Source organism: Neoarius graeffei, chromosome 11, assembly GCF_027579695.1.
Source record: "Neoarius graeffei isolate fNeoGra1 chromosome 11, fNeoGra1.pri, whole genome shotgun sequence".
Taxonomy (NCBI): Eukaryota; Metazoa; Chordata; class Actinopteri; order Siluriformes; family Ariidae; genus Neoarius; species Neoarius graeffei.
The window spans coordinates 44,670,627-44,683,640 of record NC_083579.1 but is presented as its reverse complement, the minus strand read 5'-3'; positions in this window follow the sequence as shown (position 1 = coordinate 44,683,640).

Genomic DNA, 13,014 nt, shown 5'->3' with positions numbered 1-13,014 from the left:
CTGATGCAAATACTGCCCATTGTGTAGTTATGATTGTCTTTAGGCTTGCCATCCTTCCACTTGCAAGTGGTTGTTAGGACTAGGACTGTTTTGGCCTCTAGAGGCCGCTGTTATTTCCTTTTCATGTCGTGTTTATTTTGGCCTCTAGAGGCCGCCACTGTTCCTGTGTTTTGTGTTTGTGTTAATTGCCTAATTATCTTCACCTGTGTCCTTTATTAGTTTGTCTATTTATACCCCTGAGTTCAGTCCTCTTGTCACGGAGTCTTTGTGCTGTTATGTTTATCTCCAGTTTCCTTTGTACTGTGTTTTTTTGATCTTCTTAGCTTTTGTATTTTTGCACTTTGCTTTTCTTTTGGATTTTACTCTTTGGTTTTTTTTTGTCTTTTGTTTTGCCCTGTATATAGTGTATATAGTTTAAATAAACCTTTTGATTCTTTTTCTACTTCCGCCTCACGCCTCTGCATTTGAGTCATCCCCCTGGTGGCCTAGTGGGGGTTTGCTGGATTATCACACCAACGAACCAGGTTCGAATCCCAGCAAAACCCTAACAGAAAGACTCCGTCATGACCGACTCAGCAGAGGCTGCTTCAACTGTCTACCCGGCCAACCTTCAGGGAATTATGGCAGCTTTGACACGCTTCGGAGCGACCATGGACGCTCATGGACGTACGCTCACCAGCCAACGTGAGGCCCTCGCTCGCCACGAGGAACTGCTTCAGCAAATTGGGAAAACCCTGGCACAGCTGACATCTCTGCCTGCATCTCCTGCTCCTGATCCAGTTCCTGCTCCTGATCCAGCTCCCACTCCTGCTCCAGTGCCTCCTGCAATGCTGCCTTCTTCACCTCGCGAACCCAGCCTTCCTGCACCACAGAGGTATGACGGCAAGCACAGTGAGTGCCGAGAGTTCCTTACCCAGTGTCAACTCACCTTTGAGCTTCAGCCTACCACCTACACTACGGATCGCCGCAAGATTGCCTTTGTGATCACCTTATTAGCTGGTAAGGCGCGAGCCTGGGCTACTGCTATCTGGCAAAGACAGGGACCTGAGTGCTTTGATTTCCAGCTGTTTTCTGAAGAGATGCTTCGGGTCTTCGATCAGGCAGACATCAGTACCGACGCAGCCCGAAAGCTCATGTCCATCCGGCAAGGAGGAAGCGTCGCAGATTACGCCATCTCGTTCCGAACACTCGCAGCAGTAAGTGGATGGAACGAGACTGCCCTGGTGTCAGCCTTCCACCATGGTCTGTCTGACCCCATCAAGGACGGTCTGGCCTCTATTGGATGCCCAAGTGACCTCGAAACCCTCATCTCACATGCTATTCGTCTGGACAACAGGATGAGAGAACGCCACCAAGCCTTGAGCCCCCCCAGCCTCCCTACCTCTACCTGGAGACCGTCTACCTCCTTCAGTGACTGTCCAGAACCCATGCAAGTGGGTCGTACTCGCCTCTCCGCATCTGAGAGGGAGCGCAGAAGGAGGGACAAGTGCTGCATCTACTGTGGCAAGCCTGGTCACTTCCGAGCATCATGTCCCGAACTCTTGGGAAAAGGACCGCCCCGTCCAGCCGAGGGAGGGTTGTGACGGGGCCTACCCTCTCTCCCGGACTCCCTGGCCAAGGAATCTACATCCCGGTCTCCATCTCCTGGGGTGAGTCTGTCCACTCTTGTCAAGCTTTGATAGACTCAGGGGCGGCTGGGAACTTTATGGATATTCACTTCGCCCAAAGCATCAATATACCTACTGCACCTCTTGAAGTCCCTCTGTCTGTGTCTGCCCTCGATGGCCAAGCGTTAGGTGATGGAAGAGTCACTCAAGTTACTTCTCCAGTCTTCCTCCAGTCTCAAGGTCACAAGGAAGAAATATCCCTGCACCTGATTCCTTCACCTGAGTTCCCAGTTATTCTAGGCCTTCCTTGGCTTACTCGCCACAACCCTCGCATAGACTGGGTAACAAGCCAGGTTGTGGAATGGGGCCCTGCATGCCATGCCTCTTGTCTGCTCTCTAGCTCTCCTGTGTCTCCTGCCGAGCCCCCTGATCTCACCGAGTTATCTCAAGTTCCCACAGAGTACTGGGATCTCAAGGAGGTATTCAGCAAGAGCAGGGCCGCCGTTCTTCCTCCGCACCGGGCCTACGACTGTGCCATCGACTTGCTCCCTGGGACTACCCCTCCTCGTGGCAGACTGTTTTCACTCTCTCAGCCAGAACGCAAGGCCATGGAGGAATACCTCAAAGATGCCCTGGTCTCTGGGTTTATTCGACCCTCCACTTCACCTGCTGGAGCCGGCTTCTTCTTTGTCGGCAAGAAGGATGGGGGGCTCCGACCATGTATTGATTATAGGGGCCTGAATAAGATCACTGTGCGCAACCGATATCCCCTTCCGCTGATGTCCACAGCTTTCGACCTGCTCCAAGGCGCCACCGTCTTCACCAAGTTGGACCTACGGAACGCATACCACCTCATCCGTATCCGACAGGGAGACGAGTGGAAGACTGCCTTTAACACCCCGTCTGGGCACTACGAATACCAGGTGATGCCCTTCGGACTCACCAACGCACCAGCTGTTTTTCAGGCCCTAATCAACGACGTCTTAAGGGACATGATTAACCTATACGTTTTTGTCTACCTCGACGACATCCTTATCTTTTCCAAGACCGTGCAGGAGCACCGCCACCATGTCCGCCAGGTTCTCCAGAGGCTGCTACAGAACAATCTGTTCGCCAAGGCCCAGAAATGCGAATTTCATGTTCCCGAGGTCTCCTTTCTGGGATTTATTGTACGGACAGGCCAACTCCAAATGGACCCTGCCAAGACCCTGGCCGTCCGGGATTGGCCTACTCCCAAGTCCGTTAAGGAGGTTCAGCGGTTCTTAGGATTCGCTAACTTCTACCGCAAGTTCATCAGGAACTTCAGTTCTGTGGCAGCACCCATGTCAGACCTCACCAAAGGGACAGGTGGATCTTATGGCTGGTCTCCTCAGGCAGAAAAGGCGTTCAAAGACCTCAAGGACCGCTTCTGCACGGCACCCATTCTGGTTCTCCCGGACACCTCCCAACCATTCATCGTGGAGGTGGACGCCTCGGACAGTGGTGTCGGCGCGGTGCTCTCTCAACGTTCGGAAGGAAAGCTGCACCCCTGCGCTTACTTCTCCCACCGCCTGAGTCCTGCTGAGTCCCGGTACGATGTGGGGGATCGAGAACTGCTAGCGGTCAAACTGGCCCTTGAGGAGTGGAGGCACTGGCTGGAGGGAGCACAACATCCATTCCTGGTTTGGACTGACCACAAGAACCTGGAGTACCTCCAGCAAGCCAAGAGACTGAACCCTCGACAGGCTAGGTGGGCCCTGTTTTTCAGTCGGTTTGACTTCACCTTCTCATACCGCCCCGGCTCCAAGAACACCAAACCTGACGCACTGTCCAGACTGTTCTCTGCCACTAACAGGGAGAATGAAGTCGGGCCTATTATCCCTGTGTCCCGGATTGTGGCCCCTGTCCGCTGGGGTATTGAGGAGGCTGTCCGACGAGCCCAACGCCAGGACCCCGGTCCTGGGACGGGGCCACCAGGCCTCTTGTACGTCCCACATCAAGCCCGGGCCAAGGTTCTCCAGTGGGGTCACTCTTCCCCTCTCACCGCCCACCCGGGAGCTCGGAGGACCCTGGACTTCCTGAAAAGACGCTTCTGGTGGCCTAACATGGAGAAGGAAGTAAGGTCATTTGTCCTGTCCTGTGAGGTTTGCACCAGAACCAAGAACCCACGACAGCGTCCCCAGGGTCTCCTGCATCCTCTGACCATTCCCCGGCGTCCCTGGTCCCACGTGGCAGTCGACTTTATCACGGGTCTCCCTGAGTCACAAGGTAACACGGTTATTTTGGTCTTAGTTGACAGATTCTCCAAGGCCTGCCGCTTCATACCACTGTGCAAACTCCCCTCTGCTCTTGAAACTGCGAAACTTTTGTTTAATCATGTCTTCCGAGTCTTTGGTCTTCCACAGGACATCGTCTCAGACCGAGGGCCCCAGTTCTCCTCCCGAGTGTGGCACGGGTTCTGCAAGGTCATCGGAGCCACTGCCAGCCTCTCCTCTGGGTTTCACCCACAGTCCAATGGTCAGACGGAGAGGCTCAACCAGGACCTGGAAACCACCCTGCGAGGCCTGGCTATGGATAACCCGACATCGTGGAGCACCTGGCTGCCATGGGCGGAGTACGCCCACAACACCCTGCAGTCATCGGCCACCAAGCTGTCGCCATTCCAGTGCCAATTCGGGTTCCAGCCACCTCTGTTCCCGGACCAGGAGGAGGACGCGGGGGTGCCCTCGGTCAACCAATATGTGAGACGGTGTCGCAAGACCTGGAGCAAGGTCAGGAAGACCCTCATACAGACCTCCAGAACCAACCAGACTCAGGCCAACCGCCATAGAAGACCTGCACACGCTTTCCGCCCTGGGCAGCGTGTTTGGCTGTCCACTAAGGACCTTCCACTGCGGGTGGAGAACCGCAAGCTTGCTCCTCGCTACATTGGCCCCTTCAAGGTGGTGCGCAGGGTGAACCCTGTCTCCTACCGGCTCCAGTTGCCCCGGACTCTGAGGATCAACCCCACTTTCCATGTTTCCCTGTTACAGCCCGTACTGACGTCTACGTATGCCCCTGCCCCTAGGAACCCCCCACCCCCCCGCATCTTCCAGGGGCAGACTGTGTTCACTGTGAATCGCCTGCTTGACTCCCGCCGGGTCCGCGGCGGGTTGCAATATCTGGTGGACTGGGAGGGCTATGGTCCTGAGGAGCGCTGCTGGGTTCCTGCTCGGGATGTCCTTGATAAAGAACTATGTCGGGACTTCCATTCGGCCCATCCGGATCGCCCTGGGAACGTCAGGAGACGCTCCTAGAGGGGGGGGTCCTGTTAGGACTAGGACTGTTTTGGCCTCTAGAGGCCGCTGTTATTTCCTTTTCATGTCGTGTTTATTTTGGCCTCTAGAGGCCGCCACTGTTCCTGTGTTTTGTGTTTGTGTTAATTGCCTAATTATCTTCACCTGTGTCCTTTATTAGTTTGTCTATTTATACCCCTGAGTTCAGTCCTCTTGTCACGGAGTCTTTGTGCTGTTATGTTTATCTCCAGTTTCCTTTGTACTGTGTTTTTTTGATCTTCTTAGCTTTTGTATTTTTGCACTTTGCTTTTCTTTTGGATTTTACTCTTTGGTTTTTTTTTGTCTTTTGTTTTGCCCTGTATATAGTGTATATAGTTTAAATAAACCTTTTGATTCTTTTTCTACTTCCGCCTCACGCCTCTGCATTTGAGTCATCCCCCTGGTGGCCTAGTGGGGGTTTGCTGGATTATCACACCAACGAACCAGGTTCGAATCCCAGCAAAACCCTAACAGTGGTAAGTGATATGCACTGAGATCTCACACACAGCGGCTCAGTCCCGAATCACTGCTCGTGCGCTATACTCGTGCGCTCTGTGAGCTGCGCAGGGCCGGAGTGCGCACCCTCCAGAGGGCACTCGCTGTTCAGGGCGGAGTGATTTGGAGCGCAGGATGCCTGCGGAGCCGAGCGTATCCGTGTATTGGTGTTGCTGTGTGCACGCTAATCGTTTTAAAAACGTTAATCTGATGATCCGCTGATACGGTCTAATGTAAACCCCACCTATAGTGAGTGATCCATTAGGACAATAATCATCCACTTTTTTTGCTAAAAGAAGAGAACGGGCTTGTTGTCTCACTGACTGGAAAATAATTTGAAGGCTAAAATTGCTTGTTTAAAAGCTACATTCATGCAAGAGTGCCTATTGGATGTTGTGGTTGCCACAAGTGATGACAGCAACTTCTCAAATGTCCTTGTGGCAGACTGCTTGTGCGTAATAATGCTACGTCCAGGTTTTTGTTTTTTTTTTGATTGCTCTTTGTTGTGAAACAAAGTTGCATCAATTCTGAGGTAAATTCTGGGGTCAGGGTCTTTTTTTTTTAATTACTTGGTAATTTAAATAAAGTCTTACTCCTTACATTTTATTTAGATCTTCAAAGTACTTGTTACATACAGTTGTGTTCAAAATAATAGCAGTGTGTTTAAAAACGTGAGTAAAGCTCAAAATCCTTATAATAGTTTTTATTTCCATGCATTGGGAACACTGCACATTATATTCTACATCAAAACATGAAGAAAAATGTAGCAATATTTTAATTACTTTACAGAAAATGAAGAAAAATGAACATTGGGCTGTTCAAAAAAATAGCAGTGTCTGCATTTTTCACTACAAACTACAAATATTTATTGTATAAACTGAAAAAATCTTAAGGATTTAATATTCCTGTGAATCACTAAACTAATATTTAGTTGTATAACCACGGTTTCTGAGAACTTCTGGCACCTGTAAACAGGTATTCCAGCCCAGGATGATTTGACAACATTCCACAATTCCTCTGCATTTCTTGGTTTTGCCTCAGAAACAGCATTTTTGATGTCACCCCACAAGTTTTCTATCGGATTAAGGTCCGGGGATTGGGCTGGCCACTCCATAACTTTCATTTTGTTGGTCTTGAACCCTGATGCTGCTCGCTTACTGGTGTGTTTGGGGTCATTGTCTTGTTGAAACACCCATTTCAAGGGCATTTCCTCTTCAGCATAAGGCAACATGACCTCTTCAAGTATTTTGATATATGCAAACTGATCCATGATCCCTGGTATGCGATAAATGGGCCCAACACCACAGTAAGAGAAACATTCCCATATCATGATGCTTGCACCACCATGCTTCACTGTCTTCAGAGTATACTGTGGCTTGAATTCAGTGTTTGGGGGTCGTCTGAAAAACTGTCTGCGGCTCTTGGACCCAAAAAGAACAATTTTACTTTCATCAGTCCACAAAATGTTTTTCCATTTCTCTTTAGGCCAGTCGATGTGTTCTTTGGCAAATTGTATCCTCTTCAGCACGTCTTTTTTTTAACAGTGGAACTTTGCGGGAGCTTCTTGCCGATAGATTAACTTCACACAGGCATCTTCTAATTGTCACAGTACTTACAGGTAACTTCAGACCATCTTTGATCACCCTGGAGCTGATCATTGGCTGAGTCTTTGCCATTCTGGCTATTCTTCGATCCATTCTAATGGTAGTCTTCTGTTTTCTTCCACGTCTCTCTGGCTTTGCTGTCCATTTTAAAGCACTGGAGATCATTTTAGCCAAGCAGCCCATCATTTTCTGCACTTCTTTACAGTATACGTTTTCCCCTCTCCAATCAACGTTTTAATCAAAGCACGCTGTTCTTCTGAACAATGTCTGGAACGACCCATGTTTCTCATGTTTTCAGAGAGAAATGGATGTACAACATGTGCTGGCTTCATCCTTAAATTAGGGCCACCTGATTGACATCTGTTTTTTACAGAATGAATGACCTCACTAATTGAACTCCACACTGCTATTATTTTGAACACGTCCCTTTCACTTAATTATTCGATTACACAGACTCAGGAGCATGCATATCATGAATGTTGGGTCTGTTGGTTTTCTATGACTCTACTACACCTACTGGTAAATTATTTGCCATGTAGTAATATAATTTCCACCAAAAACAGTGATTGATCTGGTTAGTCGTGTTGGACTGCTATTATTTTGAACACAAGTGTATCTCTCAAGTCTCTTCTTTCATCCAGCCAATGACTGTATGCTATATATCAATTGACCTGACTGCAATCAAAATTCGTCAATATACGCTATATGGTACGAGTACACCTGACCATCACACCCACATGTGGTTCTTCTCCAGACTATTGCAACAAAATTGAAAGCACACTGTTGTACAGAATGTCTTTGTATGCTGTCGCATAATTCACTTCATTTGAACTATGGCGCCCAAACCTGTTCTAGCATGACCGTGCCCCTGTGCACAAAGCATAAAAACATGGTTTACTAAGGCTGATGTAGAAGAATCGAGTGGCCTGCATAGAGCCCTGACCTCAACCCCACTGAACACTTTTGGGATGACTAGAACACTGACTGTGCACCAGGTCTTCTCACCCAACATCAGTACCTGACCTCATTACTCTCATAGCTGAATGAGCGCGAATCCCCACAGGCATACTCCAAAATCTAGTGGGAAACTTTCTCAGAACAGTGGAGGTTATTATAATGACAAAGGAACCAAGTCTGTGATGGGATTTTCAAAAAGCATATGAGCGTGTGATTGGGCAGGTGTCCACATACTTTTGGCCATACAGATTAGAAAAATGTATATTATGAATTGTGCCAATTTAAAACCTCTCTTTAGGTGTTTCACTGAGATCTGATGACTTTGAAAGCTAGAGCATATGATTTACATTATTTTCTTATATATCATACCATTCAGTGAACTCTCATGTCCTGTAGATGAGGTGGGGTCATCCTGGAAGAGACTACTCTCATCAGGATAGAAATCCTACCTCATGGGATAAAGGTAATTTAATCATAACTTTTTTTTTTGACTGATTTTGCAATGACCCTTCAAAGGGGACAAGTGGAAATCTGAATTGACATGTATGTAAAGATTGTGTCACATCCCATGGGAAGGCTTTTCACACTTCAGATTGAAAACACTCCAGGAAGTGCTGTTTTCTTTTATCTCCCACCAAGTATTGACCAAGTTAAAATGTAGAACAATATATACACTCATCATGGATATGAATGTCATGGCAATATTGGGCTTTCAGTGACTTTTTGGAACTGAACTCTGGGGAAGAATGATCATACAACATACATCTTTGGAAAAAATATGGAAAAAATATGATTTTAGTGCACAAGTTTTAATTTATTGAGGGTTTTCTGAAATCAATACAGGTCAAAAACATACATGGCGCACACCTGATATTTGCTTAAATGTCCCTCAGCAAGTTTCACCTTGACCAGATGCTTTTTGTAGCCATCATCAAGCTTGGGGTCATTGTGCTGTTGGAAACCCAGATGTGTTCAAGTTTCAACTGTCTAGCGGATGGTTTCAGGTTATGCTGAAGAATTCTGAGGTTGTCCTCCTCCTTCATTATTCCATCCACTTTGTTTAACCATGCTTAACAGTGGTCTTGGGGTTGAATACCTCACCTTTACTCCTCCAAACATGCTTCTGGTCATTGTGGCCGAACAACTCAGTCTTTGTCTTATCTGACCATAAAACCTTCCCCCAGAAGGTCTTTTCTTTGTCCATGTGGTCATCTGCAAACTTTAATCAAGCTTGAAGGTGTTGATCCTGGAGCAGGGGCTTCCTTCTTGAATAGCAACCTGTCAGTCCATGGTGATGTAAAACTCGCTACACTTGGAGTGTTCCAGCAGTTTCCAGTTCATGACAGGCCTGTGCCTTGATGGTTCCTGGGTTGTTCCTGACATTCAAACCAATTTCCTCTCAGCTATGGGTGACAGTTTGGGCTTTCTTCTTGCCCAAGTATTACACCTTTCAATAACTTGTACTTGTCAAACAAGCCTTTTTTATGTTGGCTCAGAGAAGCTTTCCAGCTGTACTCAATCATGATCACTAACAGGAAGTTAAGAGGCCTTTGCCGTGGCATGTTAAGAGATAATCTCCGTTTCTGTAGGCCTCGGCCTGTCACTTATATAGCTAGGGTTACAATGGGGAGCTAGTCCTCTGGTAACCACGGGAGTTTGACTCCCCACTCGCATCTATATTGTAGCGTGCCTTGCCAGATGGCAGTAGGTACCATTTTTATGATGGTCTTTGGTATGACCCAACCGCGAGTAGAACTCGCGATCTCCCAATCAAGAGGCGGATACGCTAACCACTAGGCCAGCAGTTCAAAGATAAGCATGTAAACTTCTGACCACAACTGTAGACAACATTCAAAAGGACTCGTCAGAGTAGCAGAACTACTCTGGGTTTTTTATATATATATATATATATATATATATATATATATATATATATATATATGTATGTTAGCTCTGTAATTTATTCAGAAATTGCCTCTGTGCAAATTGATTAATATCAGTTATCTGGCAACATTACCAAACAGGCATTCAATACGTTGAGAAAACATATCTGGTCCAAACAGTTTTTTAAAATGATGAGTGTTACCTTGTGTGCCTTCCTCTCTTAGCACACAAACTGGAATTTGCCAGAATATGGATGGGGAAAATTTTTGCATTTGATCACAAGGTTGACCTTTTCTGTTACTAAGCTGCAGAAAGAAGAAAGGTGGTTTGTTGTTCTATAAAGTACTTTTGCTGGAAGTATTATTATAATAGATATAGTGGGGAATGGAGCACGGAGTTTGTAGTGCCTAATGTATTTATTTTTGCCTGTTATGACTTTAAATTTTATTTACTACCTGTTTATGCTCTTTTACTTGTTCTTATCAAAAGGACAATGAAGGCCAATCAAATTTTACAACAGATTCTACCATAGATGGCTGGTTGCAATATTAAATGGGAGGGACAAAATCTAATATCTCTCATTAGCCTGATAAAGAAGTGATTACAGTTGAGCAGTGCATTATTATTGTGCACTTGTTAATGGCACAATAAAAATAACATGGCACAAACTATTACACAATCACATTTTAAGGCAAATAGCAGCTGCATTCGTGATTTCAATGTTTTTTAAGCAATTCCTTCGAATGCCAGAAATTTTGATTATTTCACTCAGTGTGATCACCTGACAGTGTGACACCGTATAGACTGAATGAATCTACAGCCTGAGCTAGACAATATTCAGCGCCTGCTTCATTTCTTCATACCAGTCTGCATTTTTATAATGACTGCTGGTGGTACTGTTTCACTTGATCTGACAAAAATCCACAATAGTCCACTTTAAGATGTTTGTTAACAGCAAATAATCTTTTCAGGATGCCAAACATAAAAGACATCAATATAAATTTTCATCTTTGAAAGACAGCAGGGCTTATCCTTGCTAGCCCATGTATACCAACCACCCCGTATATAACACTAGCATATATTATATATCTATACGTCTGTACATATAGTGGTACAATCCTATACCACTGACACTAAAAAACTGTGCATATTAGCAGTCTAACAATGCTAGGCTTGCCCCGTCTTATTTCTACTAAGAACTTGCGTATGAGTGAACAATAATCAACTGTACTTCAGCACAAAGAGACTGGAAAAAGATATTTCTAGCATCTCCGTTTGTGAACAGAGGATTTACCTGTTCTACATTGAAACTGCTCATAAAAGCAAACAAAAGCAACCAGTATGTTAGACATGAATAAGACACATGCACACACAGACAGACGTCTTCAGACAGTCACACACTCACCACAGTGAATTGTCTCGAAGACTGTGACTATGCTGTCACTCTGTGACATCCTAAACACAATTATCTATTCATGAGCTCACAATAGTATGTTTCATTCATGGCGTAATGGCTGCTGTGACATACTGTCGTACAGAAATGGTTTTCCAGTTTACTCTGAGAGCCTCTCAGGTGTTCCCAGGAAATCAAATACCAGAGAGGCCTGCACAATTCACAAAGATATAAAGGCAACATTTACAACAGGAATGTGTTCTGTGTCTAGCTTTCAGAGCTAAATGAAATCTCATTCAGACAAATATCTTGTGAAGAGCATAATACTTATAAAATATGATTTTTATTCCCTTTCTCCATACATAAAGGTGTGTTACTGTAGGTAATAGGCATGTAATGATACATTGTGACAATAAATTGTCATACAAATGTATGACTATTCAAATCAATGGAAAAATATTATTATTATTATTATTATTATTATTAGGGTGGGTAATCGCTTAGTTTTTCCTAGCTGTAATTGCATTGTTTAGACAGCAGAAGGTACAACAGCTGGAATGCACATGACTTCACACTAAGCAGACGTAACACAGCTCTAATGTCATTAAAACACACACATACACACAAAATCAGATCTCCAGCGGGAAATAGCTGTTGTGGGATTGACTGTACAAATAGATGAGAAATCAGAGCTCTATTTTTTAATAGATTGCCAAAAGCTAAAGATAAGCAAATGGAGGTAGTACAAATTTTCATAAATGTTTTTAAGAAATGGCCTATTTGTTATTAACATTTTCATTTTCAATAAAAGGAATATTTTAGTTAATAGGCTATTATATTTTACTCTAGCTTTAACAAATGTGGGCAAGTAATTATTGTTGGTTATTAAGAAAATGAAAAAAATTGTTTTTTTATTTAACAAAAGGAATATTTGATTTGATAAAGAGTAGGAAATCAGTGTTGCACTTTTTGATTTAAAAAAAAAAGTCATTACATTTTTCAAAAATATTGTAGGAAAATCAAATCATGAATCCAATATTGTGAATCGGATTAAATTGAATTGTGAATTGGGTGAATCATTACACGCCTATTAGGTGAGATCAGCTTTTTTTTTTTCCAAAATTAGGTGTCAAGACAGTTCAACTTTTGAATGATTCCTGCCCAAGTTCATGAAGCTCCACCCCCAGGAACAACAGTGGCCAGTAGTGTGTTTATAAAATGACTGACAGGAAGCACATCCAAACACAAACATACATTCTGGACCAGAAGTCAGGTTTCTAAGCACATTTTCTCAGTGACTTAATACACCATTGCTAAGGCCACGACTTAATGCTTTTTTTTTTTTTTTAATCGTTCTACATTCATGTGTCTTCCAGGAGTTTTTTGTACAGGTTTTGTACTATTGCACCTTTAACACATTTTCTGTCCATGATGACATTTGGTTGTTCATTTAAAATTAACCCCTAGCTTCCTTTACATGTAAATGAAAACTATATGTCCTTGCAAACTTGGTCTAGTGTTGCGTGAATGATTCATTTCTTTCAACTACATCAAACTGTGGCATTTAACAGTTAATTACTAAACCAAGAGGAAAACATCACACAACATAGTTAAAGATCACCAACAATCTACACTTGAAAAGGTATCATTTATGATCACATACAGTGCTTTTCAGAACAAAAACATATAAATAGGCAACCAAAAATGTACAAGTCACAAAAAAATGAGTAATAGACAGTACAATTTTATCTGATGCAACCCTATGTCTGCTGGAAAAAGTG